Below are 21,345 nucleotides of genomic sequence, written 5' to 3'. Positions count from 1 at the left end.
ATGCTAACAATATGATTATATATAACTAGTAGATAACTTTCCATAACCTCCCAACAATTTCTGTTTAAATTGTACCACATCTGTACGTTTGACCAGCTTAGTTCTTCCTCTATTAGTTAGTACTAAAACATAATTCCTTTCAGGGTAATATCGTGTCCACAATTGATTCTCTCTTCTAATTTGTTTTATAACCTGTTTTGTTTTCCATTAAAGAAAATATTCTGTTTCAGTCCGATTATCTGCAAGACGGATGGATTTAGCACTTTTGTAGACACTTGATAATACTGTCTTTTGATCTTGATGAAAGTTTCTTTTTCGTAAACTGTGAATGCAATAACTACATTATTCTTAAGTGAGATGAGTATGTTTAGTATACCTTCAAGTTTTTATGTGTACTTTAAGTTTTCCCTTGAGTCTCATCACAATAATAGATAAGGAAATACCTATAAGAACTGTGTTACTAAGAAAGTAAGTTATAGAGAAATCAAGCAGATATTGTTGCAAGACACTGAGATGATACTCTTGTTGAAATATTTCTTGTGTTAGATAGGTATTTAGTACATTTAGTGTATAAAATATGCTAACAGAGGCACTCAATTTATATGTGCACTATAGGCAGGTATGTATGTGTGATACATTTTGCTAAACAAACTGCATTGTTACATGTCATTCTGAACTTGCAGTATACATGAGTATATATTAGCATCAAAGCTCTGGAGCTATATTTGAATGATGAAGTTACCAAAACAAATAGGAAACAGGAGACAGAATAACAGATGAATGCCATATTCAGGAAGAAGAGTCCTTCAGAAACGTGTTTCTGTGTTCCTTCAGCAGGACATGGGTTGGGTAGGAGATGATCAAAAGGGAATGAAATGACATATCCACACTGGGATCAATCTTTCCTTTTACCACAAATACACACATTCCTCTAGACATAGGAAACTAATAAGCAAGCAGAGCTGAAAGGGATTCTAACAGGAATTCTAATCTATCATTAAAAATGTGGTAGATATTGCATGTTGGGACAGAGACTTTCATTGCCTCAAAATGTTTATGTATTTTAGATCTAGATAGACTTGAAACGATACTAAGACATAAGAAGCCAGACTCTTACCAGATCTAAATCGAATATTAAATTAGGAATGAAATGCAAGTGAGAAGTCTTCTGGCATATTTCACTTTGAGGAGTTGCTTAGTTGCTTGAATGACTCCCCGAAGATGTGGAAAATAATCTAAAAATGAAGTGGCTTTAGCTATTCTGGAATCTTTATGCACAAAGAATATCTTTCTTGTACCCTGTTTTTTTTTTTACTTTTATTTTTCTTTTTAAGAAGATACATATTAACTAATCTTCAAAGATGCATCCACCTATATTGATGTTAAAAGTATTCCATGGAGCATGAACAAATTCCCTTTTGTCACCCTTGAACAGGTTAGGAAAAGCACTCAGAACATGTTAATTTTCTCTTGTTCCACTCTAGGAAACGTTTTCAAGACTTTTGTATTGCTTATTATTTTTTCTTCTGTCTCCCTTTCTTTTCAGTATTGATGTCGGTTTTGTTTTGCATGTACCTTCACCTTTACACAAATAAGTAAACATTACTCACCCAAAGCCTATGAAAACAGGAGTAAGGAAGTTCTAGCCTTTTGCAGGTTTTATGTATGCTAAAGTTTGAACAGTGAAAACTTCATTTGCTATACAGACTTGCGTGGACCGAAATTAAATTCCCTATAATGAAATTCATTTTCATGTAGGAGAGTGCTCTTACCTAAAAATCCTTGTCTCTGTGTAAAGAAATCTAGTGTATAACATGATTATTAATATGAAGGCATGTAATTAAACCAACTGATATGACATAGCTGAGTTACTGAAACGCTAACTCCAGGGAGTCTTCAGCTTTCCTAGCTAATCTTGTGTTTATTCTCATCTGATTCTAGAAATGTTCAGTGCAAACCAGTATGGGTGGGCTGCAAACTCAAATGTACCTCAGTAGTGTAGAAGATGCTAAAATCAAAAGTACAGGAGAGAAAGGAAATGATCTCTGTTGTCTAAGACCGTGATTTTCTTATTAAATAGAATAAAAAGATTTTGAGACAAGTGCATTGGCTGAATTAAAGAACTGGGGAACCAAATCTGAAGGGCCATGTTGTTATGTACAAATTATAGACTTCTAGATTTATTTTTTTTTTCCAGAGGGTTATAATTTCATATAGTTAGTGGAAATCAAACATGTATTTAACAAACAAAGCTAAACCACACAAACATTGAAACTTTGTCAGGAGACAAACTTAGAGCTGACACTTTTTAAGTAGTATCTCATCTTGAAGGCTTCTGGTTAGCAGTAAAATTGAGATCACTTATTAAAGGTAATACTAATTACGTTATTATCTACCCACTCAAGTGTTTGTAATTATCTTTACTGTCAGAGTAGGCACAAAATGACACAACAAAATCCAGAGATTCAGACCAGTTCTCAAAGAAGAAAACTGCAGAAAAATTTTGACTTGCTTGTGCGTTTTTCATAGTCAGTGGGATATACCTGAGAACATAGTTGTAAATGCCATGAAAACCTTTTCAGTGAGACTCCACAACCTGCAGAGCACCTCTCAAGAGAAGGGGAGATAAAGTGTCCCTGTCTGTCAGAAGCTGCAACATGCACTGGCACAGATTTACTACTCTTCAGTCATGGATCCTCTTGTGCCAAAATGAAAGTCTGGTTCCTGGTGAATAGGACCTACTCAATGAGTCTCCAAAGTGTAGTTTGGAGATCTCTTTCACCACCCTGGGTGACAAATCCTTTCTCATCTTTTCACTGAGAGTTATATATACCTCTAACTTGCTCTTTCTTGGAGCTCTGCTAAGTGTTTTTTTTTTTTTAACAGATTAAATAAAAAAAAGATTGTATTGTAGCACAGTTATTAATATTATATTATTCATTGTGATGGTAATTGCTTATCAACAGGTACTTCTTAATTATCAGGTTGCCTGTAAATGCCTAATCTCAGATCTATACTAAATGCAAAGTGAAGCAGTAGGTGACAAGTTGACAACTTTGGGGTTATCCAAAATATCAATATTAAGTGTCTAATTTTATTTTCTTGAGCTAAATGATAGCCAGAATGTATCATTATATTTGAAAAGGTTAAAATGCAGATGAACTGCAGTTATGACGTCATGTTCAAGAATACATACCTTATACATCCATTTTTCTGAAGAGCTCTGTCTTAAGCTTATTGTGCTGTTTCCAAACTGCTCAGGTCACTTACAGTTGTAACTCTGGTCAAAGACTTTCTCCTGCATTGTGAACATGTCAAAGTATTGCCTAAATGAAAACTGTGGTCTGGTGCTTAAGGTATTCTCTTCAGTGTTCAACTTTGCCTGCCAAGTGCAGCTGATAGGTATTTTTTTTTCCCACTCTGAGTAACAAATAATAGGTCACCTGATAGGAATACACATAGTTTATGCTTATTTATTTTACTTTCCAAATAACAACTTAGTTGAGTAGGAAAAGCTTTGCAGTAAGAACTGTTCTGTTTAAATGGATCGAGTAGCTCAAGATTTAGCAGATGTAGGTGAAAGTCCTTTGAACTGGGCTTAAGATTTCGGAAGACACCATACTTTTAGGGTAGACTATTGGTGATGAATTAGGATATTGGTGACTTCCAGAGATCCTTACTTGGCTGTTGCTAGCGTTCTGCCCTGTTTCCACCTTTCTCCAAGCAACAAAATCAAAAGGAGGGGTGAGTTGTACCCAAAACAAATATAAAACATTCTTTGTGATCCTCTCCATGTGAGCAGTGAAGTGCAGCATTAATACTTTTTTTTTTTTTTTTTCCCTGAACAGAGGCTTCCTGGGTTCCCTGGATGTGTGAGTGAATCCCATTCTTTACAGTGAGGACAGGTGAGGGACGAGCACTAGTGAAGGAAGCTTCCTTATCCTGCCTTATTACTGAGTCTGAGTTTTGAGTTGGAGAGATCACCTCTTCAAAAACTCTCAGGCTCAAAAGGTACTTCATTAGCCTCTGTGCTGAGGTTGCCAGTGAGTGCCAATTAGTTCCAGGAGGTGTTTGTTGCTGTAATAGGAATTTAGAAATTCCTTCTCTGATAGAAACGGTAATGACTGCAGGATAACACTGTCAGGGCTAGGCTCACTAGGTTTCATGTATATTGCCTTGGCTGAATGCTTTGTAATTTTGTAAATTGTGGTAAGTCACAGTATTTGGACTACATGCAGATCTCTGTTTCACCTGTGATGTGTCTGAGTCAGCTTTCTTTAAATAATACGTGCTTCCTGATCAGTCTGTCCTTTGATTTCTGTAATCATCATTTTGCCTATTATCTCATTGCAACCATACTGAATAAACTCTGGACTGTTTTCAGATTTCTGTAATTAATTGCTCTGATTCTGCAGAGTATTATTGAATGTTTTTATTTGCTTTATATTGAATTTTACTGCATTTTTATATTAATGGATATTTTCTGGCTCTTATTTTTCATTTCTTTCTGCCCTTCCATAGACTTTTTTTCCTAGCACATACATTTTCCTTTAAAACTAATACAAATTACCAGTAAAATGTCAGTGCCATGTTACCTTGTTGTTCAACTTTACTCTCTTTCCAGTTAGGACAGATGTTTCTTGAATTTGTGCCCATTCCAATCGTTGTTCTCCTTAGTCTATTAAAACAATATAGCTTATACTTTTTTATGTATGTGCTTTTTTTTTTTTTTTGTGCCTGACGCTCTGACGTCACAGTCACTTCAAAGTCTGCTCTGTTTTTTGTTATTTTTCCTGGTAATGGGCATCTACTAGAGTTACAGAAGGTATGGATGTGTATGAACTGTCATAATATAGTGGTAGGAGACAGGCATAAATTTATTCACCCTTATAAAAAGAAGAGACTACCTCTTCAGTTTCAGATCTAGAGTGGAAAGTTATGGTATACTGCCTGAGCACTTGTGTAATTTCTTGTCATGATACAGGAGCACTTCTGGCCTCTCTCACAGGATGGTGGTAGGAATTTTTTGTTATTTTCTTTTTCTCTCCAAGGTCTGCTTGACCTCTTGGTATGTTTTACCATTTTGATAAAGCTAATCTCGCTGCTCACCAGTTTCAGAAAGCCCAAGTCTGTGATAACTCATCCTTAGCCTATATCTCTAAACAAGTCAATGAGAAGAGAAAATATAGCTAAGCTTGAAAGTTTGTTTGGGGGAAGAGCTGAGTTACTACACAAAAAGACTGCAGAGTAACAGTGCCTTATACTGTCAGTTTCCAGAAAGGTCTTTACATATGCTTTTAGCTTGTTTGGACTGTGAAGTTCAACATCTTTTACTCATGTTTTAGATAGCATTTTTTTTTTTTCCTCAAGTAGGTCTTGTTGGGAGCACCCCGAGGATGTGTAGCTGTGATTCACCCAACAGACCATGTGTCACCTCTTGCTTCATAATGTGATTGTGCCTCATTGTGTACCTGTACTATTAGCATTGATGCTCAAGCAAGACCTGAGTTTGGATTTACCATTGATGGAAGTTGATGTTAAAGTCCTTTCACTTTAATGTTGCAATACCTGTATCAGTGGCTAGATACTGTTTAATGAAGGACAAGAGTTCAGGAACACAAGTGTTTTGGTCAAAAAGTGAAAGACAGCCATGAACAGCTTGCAGATGTTATAAAAAAAAGGAAATTCTAATCAAATGTGTGGAAATGAGGTGTCTTGATCCTCCAAGGCACTGAAAAACCTGCTGGATGAAGCCCTGTGCATCCTGACCCATGTCTGGAGAGGGAATTGGATCAGATGACTTCTAGGAGTCTCTTCCATCTTAGATTACTCCATTGCTCTAGAACTAGATGAATGAGTCTTATCATGAAACTTGATTTGAATGTTCATGGCCTTCTAAATTGGGAAGGAAAAGAGTACAGAACTAACATCATCTTTAACTTCAACTGCTTTAATCAGTCCTTTGATCACTGAAAATACAGTATTTGGTTTTCAAATTTCTCTTGCAGAGTTCTCAAGGTACTATTGCAGTAAGATTCCAACCCCCCCCCCCCCCTTGTTTCTTGTTTTTGCCTTTTTATTTTTCAGTTAAGCAAAACTGTTTTTTAACTTATTTCTTTATAGTGTGAATCCCATTCAGGTATCCTTTCTTAAAGTTCTGCTAATCTCACAAGATAATGTAGAGGTTTTTAACCTGGCCTAAAGTTGTATTTCTCTCGTAATTACATATAGGTGGGAGGGACTGAAAGATGGAAAATGGTTACAGTCAAGGAAAGGAAATCATGAGCAAGGCTGGGTGTTGACATCAGTATATGGAGCTTAGAGATCTGGCTTAAGATATTTTAGAAAGTAATTCTTCATTGACACTGTCTGATTTACCTGAATACAAAGAAGTTCTGCTAGAAGCCAAGCTGTGTGGAAGAAGAGCTTTCAGGCTTGAGACAAAGATTTAATGGTTTTCAGAGTTTTAGATTTGAAAACAAATAACCTATTTTAATGTAAGAGAGCTGCCTGCTCAAGAAACCAAGTTGTGCTTGGTAGAGAGGTAATAGTTTTGTAAATTGGAAATTGCCTAAACAGCTTGCTTAGACTAGGTAGATGTAAACATGTAAGGAAATAGTGAAAAACAAGGGGGGAAAAAAAACTCAGAACATAAAGCTTTCCCATTAGTTCTGAAAGAGGCTCTTTTCCTTCAAAACAAAATTGAAAGGCTAAAGAAAAAAAAAAGGCCAATCTGAAGGCCACTAAGTATATGCTGTTATTGATTAGATCCTCCACACCCACTACATGCATGTGACTACCCCAGATTTAATTTTCTTTTAATTCCAGTTGCTTGCTTAGCCTATGGTTCATTTAAAAGTTGTTCATTCCTGTTTAGTGGTGCTTTGAGATTCTAAAACCACGTTTCTTATATAGCTGTACTTTCAGATTTAATTTCAAAAAAGTGATGTATGTCATCGACCTTTACTGTGCTCGTTTCAAAACCGAAGTAAGCCATGTACTATGCAAGTTGCCACTGTACCATTGCAAGTCACCCAGAGAGGCAGACCAAAAAATATTCTTAAGTGATAAAAATAATAACATAAAGTAAGCAGCAGTAACAGTGATTACATAACACCTTAATGATCTAATTTTTTATAGGAAAACACACACACCAGGCAGAGTTTCTCAGCTCTAGTATACATTAGAGGAATCAATTTGCCCTGTAAGGGAGAAAAAAGAAAAAAACAGCACTAAATAAGCGCAAGTGTGATGTATTTTATACTAGTGAAGAGCTTTCCCCTTGGAGAATTCAGTGAAATTTTCTTTGGATTTATGAAGTGATAAAGTTAAATTACACTTACTTCATTAAAGAAGAAAAACAAGCTGCTTAGCCTGCCATAAGCTATTGTGTGTGTGATCTTGCATTACCATGAGATCTTCAGAGCTCTGGGGTTTTGTGAGTGTCCCATACAGTTGGTTAGCATTTGGTTTGTCTACACTCATGCCTCTCAGGCATGGTATTGAGGGTTGGATTCTGTATTCTGGGTTAGGACACTTGCAGTATCTATGATAAATGAACAACTCAAGGGTTAGCATTTCACAACATGTGATTTATTTCCCAGATATTTATTTTAACATAATTAATTTCAAGGCTTTTTCAAATGATTTTTAAGTTCATTCATGATTTCTAATGTCTTCTGCACCACTTTCCCACTCCTTAGAGTCAAATTAATATTGGGTATAGAGAGATCTTCCTGTAATGTTTATTGGGGTCCATTCATTTAACAGAAAGTTATTAAGGTTCTCAAGCTGTAAAAGGTTAAAAACAAAACCAAAAAATACTGAACTTGTGTAACTTTTCTACGTTTTTTACATGGCCATTCCCAGACCTAGGGAATGGAAATGACCAAGGAACGTAAATACAACTGCTGCTGCTTATATTTGGCTGCTATCAATTCCTATGGTAGATCTGTTAATTTTTGTTCTAAGTGTGTGTACTTAGAGATACAAGATGGTTGATATTTTTGTTCTAAGTTTTCAGTTAAAAAAACCAAACAAACAAGAAAAAACAAAACCACCCACCTTATGTCCTCTTTTCAACTTGTGTGTGCCCATTAAATATTGAGAACAGTCTACACTAAGAAACAGTTTAGGAATTCATTTAAATTTTCTCCCTCAGAGTTTTACTAAACTTCCTCCTGACAGACAGATGCTTTTATGTATTAATTTCTGGGAAGAGTTTGCATTCCAACACCCAGAGAAGATTTCCCTAAGTAGCAGATAGACCTAAATACATAGAGATTTTTCATCACTAATACATTTCATCACTAATGAATTAATTAGTAGTGCTCTCCAGAGGGGAAACAATTTCCAAGTTTTAAAGTGGATTTCTTTGAAATCCCACAACTCAATAAACAGCACAATGTCACTAGAGTAATAGGAAGGGCAGGGAGAGTGGTGAGGGCTTTATTTTCCCCACTTTTAGTCTTAAATTGTACATATCAAAGAGCCTGTTGTCTCATCAGATGTAGGAAAATAGCATGGTCAGTGATACGTGGGATTTAATGACTTAAAATAATAGAGTATAAAGTTGTGTCTTTTTTCTTACAAATATTTTTTTATTTACTAAAGGAATTAAGTATTTCTCTTTAACCAACAATGTTTCACATGTGAATGCATTTGCATTTTTTTCCACATTTATTCAATTAATCAAGTTCTCTTGTACTGAAGAGTACAACAGTACAACAACTATAAATTACTGTTATAAAATAGAATTTGATATGGGATTGTAGTAGTTCAGCTGATTTTACATGGAACAGTTAAAAACAAAATTGAATAATATATAACATGATAAGGATTAACATTATAGAATATATGTATGTGTATGCATCTGGTCTAGTGACCTGAAAACTCATATCAGATGTTTGGAAGAGACATCAGAAAATGCTGAAGTCGGTTTCTTCTTCTGACTGGTTGTTGCAGTTTAGCTGAACACAGTTACTGTTAAACAGGAGTAGATAAAGAGAGTATATACCTCTATCAATTTAAAAATAAAAATAAAAAAATAAAAAAAAATCTGAAAAATAAAAATCTAACATAGTTTACTGCAAATGTGAAAATGCAAATAATTTGAGATTGTTAAGTTACACTTAGTGGTTACTCGCTGGCTAAAGTAGTTTACAAGGGTGCAAAAGTATCTGGTTTATTTCCCTTAGGAGACAAATTTTCCCAACACAATCTCTGTAAAATAAAGTTCTTCTTAGTCAAATAGTTCTTTTTTTTTTTCTGTTTGTTTCTCTTCCCAAGAAGCACCTTCCAAAGGAGTAATAATTAGCATTTGAATTTATTTACTAGACTAGGCAGCTAATAGGGCTTCTACGAAATATTTGTGTGCCTTTTCAGGACTAGATAATGTATTTTCAAATTATGTAGACTGGTGATATCAACAAAGTTGTTGTATTAGTCCTCTCTTGGCCCTGTGATATCATTTAAAGCTTCCATTTGTGTATGGCCCTATTCTGTTAAAGGAAGATAGCGATCTAGTTTTTAGCTGTTATAAGTTATCTGTGGCTCTCAGAGTCATTCTTTTAAAGTCTAAAGAGTGAAGTCCGGTATATGAGGGAAAGACTGTAACAGGATGACTGATGGGGACAGAGCTTTGTAGCCAAACTCCTCTTTGCAGTGGATTTTCTGCTGAGTTGTTATGAGCAACTGACAGAGAGTCTGTAATGGGAAAGCCGACATTAAGTAGGATGATGTGACTGGAGCTTTGAGGAAAATAGCTTTGGAACTGTGAACTAAAAGGTAGGCTACACATCTGGTCAGAGGCATGTGCCACTGATGGAATAAGAACCTCGGCAATTTCTTAAATGACATTAAAATTAATGCTATACTTCCATCGCTTTGCTTCTGCTACCCTGCCACACGGCTTTCCATATTTTACGGTACACACATCATTTGAGTTCTGAAGAAAATTTGCTTAGCCAAGAAGTCATCTGTATTCAAATTATTCATAAGGGAAATAGCATCTTAGGCAATTAAAACGTGTGCTGGGCAAAAGAAAATGTTGCTTCCTGAAAGCAAAAAGTGGATGCTTCATCTACTAGAAACCCTATTACAAATGCCTTTCTGTTACTAAGCACCTAATATTGAAAAGAAACTTGCTCTAATCAGAGGGGAATCATACAACGACATGGGAAAAGACTTCTTTAAGTTTACATTGGTGCTTTTCTTTTTCTGCTCTTGATGCAGGCTTTCTTCCACTTCTCTCAAAAAGAAAAAAAATCAACCTCAAAATAAATCCAAATGTTCTTGCTATTTGTAAGGAATTGTACATTAGTTTTACTTGCCTTGCATTTGAAATGCTAAGTGTGATTTATCCTGCACAAATTAATTTCTTTTTCAGCTTGGCCTGCAGTTACATGGAAGAAGGGAGGGCAAGACTGATGCGATCAGGTTTTGGATTCTGGAGTTATGTTCCCCATATGGCATGAGGGCTTATTTAGTTGAAGAAACGTGAGCGGAGTGGAGCTAGAATAAACAGTGCACTCTTATCATCAGTCTTTGACAATTTACTAGGAAGGGAAATAAGCTAACCCATATTTAAAATTAGTCTGAGCGAATAAGGGAGCATGCTATATATCTTTTACCCCCTCTAGAATATAAATTACCCCTCTTGAGCCATTAAAAAAATTGGTTTCTGCTTGATGCATGTCTAGTCACTGATCTGCAATTTATGACGCTTACAGCAAAACTGTATTATTTGGGTTGTCTTTTCCTTGTAAATGAATAACTCCTATAAGTGTTCTCCTTGAGTAGTTTTTTTTTTTTCTTTTTTTGAAGTTTACAAACCTGCATTGGAAAAGCAGATCAACTACAACTCCCCCCCCCTCCGCCCAGCTCCTGTCCCAACAATCTATTTGATGGTTGGCTAAAAGCTTATTTTAGTCGTGTTGATTCTGTACCAGTCAATGTTGTAGATGTGAAGGTGTGTGAAATTTCTGGGTCTTGGACATATCTTGGTTGTATGGAAGTGCTGAGCAAAAGAAGAATAAACTATGTTAAGTTGTTGCCTGTATTTCCCAAGTATGTGGAAACTTACAGAAGCTGGGCTATGGCATCTCTTGTTGGCTGGGCAAAGAGGCAGAGGCTGCTCCTTCTTTTGGAGGGCTGAACCCAGGTAAATGGGGTGCAGCAGTGCCTGTGGGCCATGGGGACAAGGTTTCCGTTCCTCCCTACTCAAGCCAGCCAACAGAGCTGGAGAAGAGCCGTGAGAGAGCCTACTTCTGCTTTTTCTAGTTGAAGAAATCATTGGGTGAAGGGAGATAATTCTCTTTCTGGTCTATTTGCAGACTACCTGCTGATGTGGTTTTCACCTTTCTTAACCTCTTCAGTCCATCTCTGCTGCTGAATCAGATGGAGTGCTTAGAGCTGTAGAGTACCATCGATTTCCAAGCAGAGCCCTGTTGGGTTCCGTGGAGAATTCTGTTTTAAAAATCAATGGCATAATATGATTCAAAATAATAATAAGAGAGCAAAGGGACATGGAGTTTAGTTCATCCATGACCCGTGATATTGAAAAATCGATTAGTTACTTGCATCACATAGAGCATATACTGAGTGTTGCTGTGCATGCCTTGTTCACAGGCTGAACGCCTTTATTTTAACACAACTTATTTACATAAACAGAGGAGAACTGTCTGAAGTATGGAGTCCATGACCTTTTAGTTACAATTCATCCAAGTTTTTGAATTAACTCAATAAACTATAGATATTTTTCCCTCAATATAGTCTTTTAATACCAGAAAATGCATTTGTATTTTTCCCCTACAGCTGTATCAAAAGAATACATACATAATCATAAAATTCAAAACACTTCCACCTAGGGATAATGTTTCTGTACTTGGGAGCATTGCTTTTTTTTTTTTCTCTCCTTGTTACAGTCAATTTGATATACAAAATCAAATTGAAAACTACAGAATCAAGGTCAGAGCTATTGTGAATTTTAAAAACTTTTTATGAGAACTTAATGTTGTAAGCATGGCTTCATTAATCTTATAATTTATTTGTAGAGTTTTCTTGTTCCTGAATGACAGGTACCTCTCATCACATGTGCTGTTGCTATCTTCCTTACTACTTTGTTCTTCAAAAACTTAAGGCCTCAATTTTGTTTTGGCTTTGTGATCTTCCAAATTAACAATACAATTCTCTCTCTTCCCAGTAAACAATTTCCACTCTGTTTTTGATTCTTAACATTTTTTTTCCTTACTTTACCAGCTTTTATGCCCAGGTGCTTCTCTTTTGAAGAATCATAACCAGAAATCTGATTTTTGAGGCTGGACCTCATGATATTTTGTGGCACAGATTAACTAGTTGAAGAAAAACAAATTGGTATCCATGATTGGGGAAAGGAGGCCAATTTGTTATATGTGAGCTAAATAGTTACAGGCAAGAATATAAATGAGTCATTTTAGTAGTTTCTGGGAGTAATCCTTTGTTTTGTTCAAAGCATGTTGTTATGCTCTGTCAAAATATGCACATCTTTGTATGTTAGCATTTTAAATAAATACCACATGCAGTCAGTGAGTGCTTATTAAAATGTTGGTAACCTGCATTGTCATAAAGCTAGCTGTATGTACAAAGTAGGAGTTAGTTAGTGGTGTGCAGGAAGATAGAAAAATAAACTAATGAAAATCCTTTAAAACAATGACTATATTATTGTCCAAGTGGATGATAAATCAGACAAACCAGAGCAAAGTGTAGGGAATTTGAGAGGGAAAGAGAGAAAGAAAAACGGGACTTTTAAGTGGTTTAAGATTGACCACTTCTTTGGGCATGATTTCTAAATTCTTTATTAAATGGCTGTTTGGACAGTGCTGTAAGCAAGCTGTTTGCCTGACTCTGAGGTTTATAGTGAATGGTTCCTGAACAGAAATGCGTTCCTTCAAAAAGGAACATTATACGTGAGGAAGGGAGGTGCTAGTTAGAAAAGCAGTAATGATATAACTCTTAAGAGCTGCACAAAAAAACCTTCTTCTGGATATTAGAAAGCACAAAAGCTTATGGGAGACCAACCAAGAGAGCTCCATGAAATGTCCGCAAACTGAATCAAAGCTCATAAAATGCGAGACTATAGCTACTGATCTTTGACCTTAGTAAGTGCGAGATCTTGTATAACAGCTTACACAGTTCATGTCTGGCTGGATAAGAGTAAATGCTGAGCAAATCTTCAGGTCTTTCCTCTTTCTTCTGTAAACATTGCCCTGTTTAAATGTATCTGGAATCTGCTGCTCGAAGATAGCTAAATATCAAATGATAATTTATAATCTTGGGGAAAGTAAACTATATAAAAATAAATAAATTATACCTCAGAAGAGGTGAATGTGGTGGAGTGAAGGCAGCTAGATCTGCCAGCAGGGACTCACTGGTGATGGCTAAAGAAGAGAGACCAGGAATGAGTTTAATCTGGGAAGGGCCTTTTTGGTATTTTTCCCAATTATTTATAAGGAAAATACGGGAGCATCTCAGCCCCAGGCTGTAAAAGGCCGCTCACATACTTTTGCACATGATTGATCTGTATCATCAAGGAGGGGGACGCCAAGTGCAGCTGCAAGCATGATGTACTGTGGTATTTATATTTAAAAACATCTGAATTAAGCAGTATATTTTTTACACTTAGATGAATAGAATTTTAAAGAAGACAAGAATGATAGCTTTAGATTGTGGGATGAAAAGTAAATAGATAAAAACAAGGAAGGGAAATTGGTTGAGTTCATTTTATTTTTGATGGCTTCCTGTGTAAAGCTGGAAAATGATCAAAGACAGATGATGCATGTACGTGTTTAAACCTCTTCTACTCCATCTTTATTATTTGTGTTTGTTTTTTTTCAACTTTAATGTTGAAAGTTGAAATGTTCAATCTTGAATATTTTGCATTTTCTGAAACTAATCAATCAAACTGAAATACATCTAACAAAAACAAACTATTTGTTGAATTTGACCCACTTAAGAAATAGAAAATGAAAAAAAAATAGTTTCATAAAATAAGTTATGTCTTCTATAATATTAGATTATAATTCACCATTTATTTTAATCATCTATTGATATCAGGCCCCTTGTGTGTTTGTGTATATATATATACACATACACACACACACACACACACATATATATAGCCACAGGACACTTCTGTATGCGCTTTTGCGTATTCTTTGGATTAATTTCCCAATGCTCTTAATGTTCTGCAAATATTCTCTCTTAAAATGTTTGCTGCAACATGCAAAGGTGTCTAAACAACTTTTACACTAATCAATCAATAATCTGTAGTCTAATATCTGCATGAAGTGAAATGCCCTCAGAATGTGGTATCTGTTTAATACCTGCTGGTATCTCATAGCAAGAAAGACCCTGATAACTGTGATGTGGAGGCTTGTTCGAAATCTCACAGAAGAAAGTAACTGCGTGCATCTTCAGTTCAGTGATTGATGGATCTGGCACTGAATGGGAAAAAATATGACATTTTTTTCTTGAGTTGTATGTAATGATACTGGAAGAATGTGTCTTTAAATCCCCCCCCCTTTTTTTTTTAATTCTCTGAACATTTTGTTTTATCCACTTGGATATTTTCCGTAGGTGCTAAAAATATATAAGAATGATTGAACCTTCAGCATATCACCTATAAAATGATCTCTGCATGAAGGTATGACAGAAGAAATTGATTTTCACTTTTCATCAATATTTCTAAATTGTAACACATTTTGCACTAAGAGAAGATGCATCACCCTGTTTCTTTTTTTGGTCACCATTCCTGAAATAAAGTGCATTAAAAGCTACTAGCATGGAAGTTTCAGATTAGTAATTCACAGCCTACAAATAGATTTCTTTCTCTCTGTGATAAGTCAGTCAGTGAACCAAGTATTGTACATGGATGATGGGCAATTCACTCACTGGATGTTATTTTTATTTATATTTTTATTTATTTATTTATTTTTGACATTTCTCCTCAAAGCTTGAGGTAGAATGAATTTTGACTGAGACTTTTTGGACACTTCCAAATTTGAATGCTTAATTTAGCTGTTACCAAATGGGCTCTGATAAAGCATGATGCACAAAATGAGCATGCTTTTTTTTCATAAGCTCTCTTTGTTATTACTGGTAGAGTTTGAAATATTGCTCCAAACTGGTTGGGTTGGAACTACAACATTTTCTTGTATTCTCATTCATATTTTTTACCCAGTTAGTAGCAGACTTTGTCAGCTGATTCATAAAGCTGCTCTCTGATTCCTCATACCTTCTCTACCTATGGTGCTAGCTCACGTAGGGGGATCCCTTTGGATCTTCTGGGAGACCACATTTTCTAGCAAGTGCTGATGCTGTTCTACATCTTTTCTGGATAAATGTGTTTTTCTATGTTTGTTAAGCTTTCTGCTTTGATGTTTACATTCAGATAAATGTTACCGTATATCATGTTTCTTTTCCTGGAATTAGATGTAAAAATTAGCTTCTCGGAGAGGCAAGACTGAAGTGCCTCATGTACCAGCTGAACAAGACACATTTTCAATTCCATTTATCTATTTAAATTATTTCTTGAGGACCTTGTGAAGGTTTGATTTAAAGGTATATCAGAAGAAATGTGTTAAAGACTGCTAGAAGGCTTTAAATTAAATATTCTTATGAAGTAAACCCTAAGTTTAATCATTTATCATGTGCTTTTTGGCTGAAAAGCATTACAATGTATGTTATATACACACATGTAAGTATTAACATAAGTAAATGGGATTGAATCTTAGTGCATATACTCTGTTTCCCAAAAGATGTTTGTCTTAAGGAGCTCTAATGACAGAGAAATTACCACCTTGCCTCAATATTCTTAGATTTTTTAAATTAATATTTGAATCTTCTTTGCTGCAATTTAAATTCATTTCTAGCTATCACTCAAAGTGGTTTAGTTCACTCATCTAAGTACCAGTTACTTTGTATTCAGATATGTACTTTAAATAATTAAGTTATATCTAGAATTACATGTATGTTCATTGTACTTTTTAATGATGTTCCACAATACATAAACATGCATCCTGAATGCCCATCCTTAATATTCTCCAGATCATCCTGAGATATTGTACAGCTGTAGGCCAATACCTCTGAGTATATTTTCTTTTTGTAACACTAGAAAACCAAACTTAAGCACAGTGAGAATGAGGTGTTACTAACGTAACACCTTTTCTTTTCTCTTTTAAGTACACATCTTTTTCTAAGAGTGCTAGCTCTTGAGCTAACATTTTCTATTATTTCATACGCTAAGTAAAACACACTTAGCTTAGAGGAATGGATCCTATACTTGAAACTGGTTTTGGGCAATCTTAAAATCAATTTTCAGTTACTTTATGTGTTTCAAGTTACAGTTCCTGTAATCTGTGTTTTTGTTAGAATCTGTCCCTGTCCTAAGTGTACACCTATTAGTAAACTGCTGTCATAAATTTGTGCTTTATGGCACCTAGGTCTTGCACAAGTGCAGCCTGGAATACTTGGGTCATACTGAGGTTACAAACATTCTGACTGGTCTAGAAATGAAATTCAAATTCCAAAAGGAAATGAAAGATTTTGTTCAAGGACATAATGATTGGACCTTAAGCCCCAGCTTTTCTCTAGTTTCACCATATGAAGGCTGTGAAGCCTGCACAGGGCTAGCAGTGATCTAATGCCTGAATAAGGACACAAACACTGCTCTCATTCATACATTTTGAAATTAGACTTAAATAATCATGATGGGTGACAGCAATGAAAAAATATCACAATGCACTCACCCATTATCTCCAAATAAAATACTTAATAGATGGGTAGGACCTTAGTTAACAATTGAACAAAGGAAATTGTAAATCTTACAGCCTAATCAAATTAGAAATCAATATTCCCTTTCCTTACTTTTTTTAAGCAAAGCATTGAAAAAGACCATAACATTTTAGACATTTAGCAACACTAAATTAAATTAATGTCTGTGGGCTAGACTGTACCTCTAAGCACAAAAGCTCTAAGGAGGAACATGTGTGAAGAAAAGGGAAAACGAGGGAGTGGGGGGAGAGCAGAGGTGGTGGTTTGTTTGTATGCACACAAACAGGAACTGTAGTCAGTGCATGCTAATGTGAACAAAATGCCACAGACGAAGTATTGAACAGGACAATCCCCAGCTCTTGTTATTGTTTCTACTAAAAATGAGAGTACACACATTTTGTGGTCTGTATAAATGCAAGGAAGGTTGCCTTCCCCCAAAGTAGTTGAATACAGTTACCTTCAAGCATGCAGTGCATCTAGCCCCATCCTAAACAACAACAACCCCTCCCTCTTTTTTTTCTTTTTTTTCCCCTCTTTCCTTCCCCCAGCAGCTGGATTTTGGAAGGATTTTTATTTCATAAAAAATGAAAACTATTGATTTTCTTTTGAAATACGAATGAAAAATATATTTTTAGATTTCCTAGCAAATTAAAATTCTGACTTTCATCCAACCTTTATCAAAGACTAGGGAGTGAATTCTCGCCTGCTCTATTAACCTCAATAATGTTCTGAATTTTTACGCCAGCTAAGGCACAGCTTCCAGCATCCTCACTTCTAACAGTCATTAATTGGGTACCTGAGGATAACTCACTATTTGATTGAGCTGCACTTTCACAGCAGGTTCTTCTTTCTTTTCTTTTTCTAATTTGCTTCTTTTGTCATTCACTGTTTTCTCCTCTCTCCATTTTTCCTTTTGCTGTTACCCTGTGATCAAACTCTTGCTAAAGTGGCAACCTGAGTCAACTGAATTAACTTCCTGAGAGAAAGAAGACAGAAAGGACATTTGTGCATGCCTGTTTATACTGGATATATGATGGCATGACAGAGTATATGCATGTGGGAACCTCTTGGGATAAATTGTTGATACAGTCAACATATTCCAAATAAATATTTCCAGACCATACATACACCTGTGTGAAATCTATTTGAAATATTCACATGCTTTTTGTTGTGGGAGTAGTGGTGAGAAGGCTTACAAACTGTCTTTGCATGATAAAAATTAATCTTGCTTTTTCTGGTGCACATACTCTTTAAAATATGTTCACTCCACATGCTCTGAATCTGTGAAAATGAATGTGTAATTTTTTTTTTTTTGCTGAAACATGTTAAACTGCAGATGTGTAAAAATCAGAAATGCAATAATATATTCAATAGTAGAAACTTTTTTATTTAAATAAAATGTGGTTGTCTCTTGAGCAATAATAAGGGAGATACAGTTTAATAATTTGTCACATACCATTATATTAGCTTTGATCAGAAATGAAGTTTCCCTAATACGTGATGAAATAAATGTAGGTATGTGAAAGACGTTTTCACCTGTAAAATAATTTGGCTTAATTTCAAAGATGTGAACCAACATTGTGTAATCTACTAGACATAATGCCTTTTTTTCATATCCCACTTTATTCTGTTCCTTGTTCACTGAAAATTGTGTTGTATTTTCAGCACAATGGATAAGTTCTTGTGTATGTAATTTAATACTTGTAGATGCTTATGAGTACAAATGGAGGAAAAAATTCTCATAAACTGTCTTGCACTTTAAAGATGAAAATGCTTTTTTTTTTTAGCGTGCACTGCATTAAGCTTTAATTTTTATTGACATTTCTTTTCATTTATTCCAACTGATGTGATTGTAAGTTAATTCTTATGAACTTTTTGAGCAGAAATAACAAGTAAAGATACTTGAGCTTACAAGTAATTATAGGGAAGGGAGAGCTAAACAGCAAAAACACAATACAGACATAGAACAAGAGGTAAGGATAAAAAACAGTGTTATATGTAATGCAAAAAGATGTTTTCCTAATCCCTGGCCTGCTCTTTATTTGTAATTTGTGTGTGTGTATATATACACGCAAACATGCCTTAAACCTGCTGCATTCAGTTTAATATTCATTTTTCCCTTAGTGCAAGCAAACATCAAACCAGTATTATGCTCTTCTCTGTATTTAAATTCTGAAGACAAGTGTGCCCCAAAGTGATTTTTTTCTTCAATATTTTATTCATGCAAAGTGTTAAGTAGGTTAGTAGGTACAATGAACGTACTTAACTACAAATATCCACCTTCTCTGTCACAGTACTCCCTTTACATTTCATGTTGAGTAGCTATGTTCTAGATGAAATACATACCTCATGTCTGTGGCCAAAGAAATCCACAACAACAAAACAAAGATTGAAATACCCCTTAACTGATTTTAGCTATGCTAGGATGAGGCAAAGGCCTTGTTTTAAACTCTCAGTCCCTTCCATATATTCAAGAATATTTCTGGAAAAACTGCACACTATGTAATTACAAAATAACACATCTGCATGCTCTTTCTTCTCAGCTTTTAAATATAATTTTGAAGTCTTAAGAAGAAAAAGGCAGAAAGGGTATTTTCAAATACTCTATCTTCCACCCAGTACCCTACTTTTGTGTGTGTGTGAAGCTTATAACGATATAAGTACCTTTCTTTTTGAATTCATGTTCTATATGAAAGAAATATGAAAATAAATATGAAAATGCAAACAGTTGATAATTTTGGCAACAACAAAAACATTAAAAAGGATCTTAGACAAATATATTATCAAATGCATGAAATTATCCCTGTAATATAGACACCTAACGTTGGTTCTTTGTGCTACTGGGTCAGTTGGGGATTTCTTGTTTTTATTTATTTGCTTTATTTAATGCAAGTTTTAATGTTAAAATTAACCCTTGTATGATGTGCTGCATAAAACAGGCCATGACAGAGTATTTATACAAGGATGCTTATAGTTGTTTGTTCTTATCAAAATTCAATTTTTCCAATGAGAAGTGACACTTGACATGACCATATTCCTTGAAATCATGTATATTCGAGCACTATAATATTATATACTTTGGGCTCTGTCTATAAAAATTTATGTACACAGCATACTTGTATGTTGTTAATTTCGTGGTGAGATTTCAAGAGCTCTTTAAGATGCCAAATCTCAGAACTCCCAAATAAATATCACAAATATTATCTGTAATATTTCTCAAATGATGCAATCTTGTTTCTTTCCTACATAACTACATTTAATCACAAGGAAAGAAAAATAATTTATTTCAATTTATATAGTGAAATGTCCAAGCATTTACTTTACTGAAGTTTTACTAGCTTTCTATAAAAGAGTTGCTTATGGAAAACTAAAATTATTTATATTTATACATTGCAAGGACTCTTTCTGGAATACAAATTTTGTGACCCAAGATATAAGAAGAAAGCTTCTTAAAGTATTTTTGAAGACCTTTAAATCTTATTTGTGCGTACACTGTCTACTGGAATAAATTAAATTTGTTTTGTACTTATTGCATTGGGGTATATCTAAAAACCTAAGCCTGCCTACTTCCTCTAGTTGCATTCGTTCCTCAATACCTGCAGCCTATCCTGTATTTCAGCTAATTTGGTGAAGTTGGAAAATCAATTCTGTTTTACAAATACTAATGCTGTGATCATTATCTTTGCTCTAAGGGCTTACATTTGAACACAACATAATTCAGATTAATAATGCATATTTAATAAATGCTAACATAAGTACCAAGGAAGCACTTTGGTTTCCAAATGAATCTCTGCATACGGTTGTAATATCTAATCAATAATTAATTATAAGCTAGTTGACCCAATAGACTCTTGCTACTTGCACATATTAAAAAAGAAGAATCTGGTAAGCAGATTGGAAAACTAGAAATATAATGTATAATCACTTTTTGCTCTATTTCTTCACTCAGGCACGAGATTAAGATTTATTTAGTGCTCAGGAGCCCGTGCAACTACATATATAAAATTAAAATAGAAGATAAATCCTAAATCTGGGAACAAGTATACCAACACAGTGAAATAGGTGTTTGACCCATGGTCTAGTCACGTCCACTCATGGACCTGGTATGCTTTCAGCAGACTCAGTTGTGAACCAGCCTTTATGCCTATGATGGTGTCTAAGGGCATCTTATTGTTCCATGTTGGTTATTGATTCAGGTTGAAAAGTGAAGTTGATGAAAGGACAGTCCTCACAAGGTTGTTACGATCCTTTCTGTACATTATACCTGAGGGATGAGTGAGTATCTGCCAATAACCAGTGCTGAACAGCCCCAAGTAGCTTGCACATGGGTGCTATACAACAGAATCTACATCCTGCCAACAATGCACTAGAGCAACCTACTACTTTTGCACAAGAGACTGAAGAGTATCAAGTCCAAGCCCCATCTCTGTTGCAGAGCACAGAGTGGTGACCAGTAACCTCAGAGGAAGCTGAATTGCAGGTCAGAGCTATTCCTGTCTTTGGGGCAGCATCTGGCTTTGTCTAGTAAGGGGGAAG

General features: G+C 35.2%; 1 protein-coding gene across 6 annotated transcripts in view; it reads left to right on the top strand.

Annotated features, from left to right (window-relative positions):
• LOC308194891 (uncharacterized protein) overlaps positions 1-21,345 on the top strand; it is a 709,819-nt gene that overhangs the window by 546,027 nt on the left and 142,447 nt on the right. For all 6 annotated transcript variants that reach the window (XR_013950992.1, XR_013950993.1, XR_013950996.1 and 3 more), the window contains one exon: positions 3,849-4,011. The gene's annotated coding sequence lies outside the window, so the exon portion shown is untranslated. The remainder of the gene's footprint in view (positions 1-3,848; positions 4,012-21,345) is intronic.

This window comes from Anser brachyrhynchus, assembly GCF_964034855.1.
Source record: "Anser brachyrhynchus genome assembly, chromosome: 4".
Lineage (NCBI taxonomy): Eukaryota > Metazoa > Chordata > Aves > Anseriformes > Anatidae > Anser > Anser brachyrhynchus.
This window is presented reverse-complemented; position numbering and strand designations above follow the sequence as displayed.